The sequence below is a fragment of the Corvus brachyrhynchos genome, unplaced genomic scaffold (assembly GCF_000691975.1).
Source record: "Corvus brachyrhynchos isolate BGI_N302 unplaced genomic scaffold, ASM69197v1 scaffold47, whole genome shotgun sequence".
Taxonomy (NCBI): Eukaryota; Metazoa; Chordata; class Aves; order Passeriformes; family Corvidae; genus Corvus; species Corvus brachyrhynchos.
The window spans coordinates 1,440,510-1,441,342 of NW_008239292.1; the positions used below are offsets into that span (position 1 = coordinate 1,440,510).

The 833-nt window shown below is 61.5% G+C and overlaps 1 protein-coding gene across 1 annotated transcript in view; it reads left to right on the forward strand.

Annotated features, from left to right (window-relative positions):
• Positions 1–833, forward strand: part of CBX1 (chromobox 1) — a 5,592-nt gene that overhangs the window by 4,406 nt on the left and 353 nt on the right. The window lies entirely within an intron of this gene.

An 833-nucleotide genomic window follows, 5' to 3' on the forward strand; every position in this document is an offset into this window, starting at 1 on the left:
CCAGTTAGCCCCCAGTTCCGTCCCCAGTCCATTCCCAGTCCCGCTCCCAGTCCCACTCCCAGTTGGCTCCGAGTCTGCTCCCAGTCCCGCTCCCAGTCTGCTCCCAGTCTGCTCCCAGTCTGCTCCCAGTCCCGCTCCCAATCCCTCTCCCAGTTCGCTCCCAGTCCGTTCCAAGTCCGTTCTGAGTCCATTTCCCAGCTTTTTCCCAGTCTGCTTCCAGTCCCGCTCCCAGTCCCGTTCCCAGTCCATTCCCAGTCCTGCTCCCAGTCCTGCTCCCAGTCCGCTCCCAGTCCATTCCCAGTCCATTCCCAGTCCGCTCCCAGTCCCACTCCCAGTCCCACTCCCAGTCCCGTTCCCAGTCCCGTTCCCAGTCCCGTTCCCAGTCTGTTCCCAGTCGGCTCCCAGTCCCACTCCCAGTCCCGCTCCCAGTCGGCTCCCAGTCCATTCCCAGTGGTTTCCCAGTTTTTTTCCCAGTCTGCTTCCCAGTTCCGTTCCCAGTTTTTTTCCCAGTCTGCTTCGCAGTCCCGTTCCCAATCCGTTCCCAGTCCCATCCCCAGCCCATTCCCAGTCCATTCCCAGTCCATTCCCAGTCCCGCTCCCAGTCCCGCTCCCAGTCAGCTCCCAGTCCACTCCCAGTCCATTCCCAGTGGTTTCCCAGTTTTTTTCCCAGTTCCGTTCCCAGTCCATTCCCAGTTCAGTTCCCAGTCCCACTCCCAGTGAGTTCCTAGTCCGCTCCCAGTCCCACTCCCAGTGCGCTCCCAGTCCATTCCTAGTCCATTCCCAGTCCTGCTCCCAGTCCGCTCTCAGTCCATTCCCAGTCCCGCTCCCAGTCC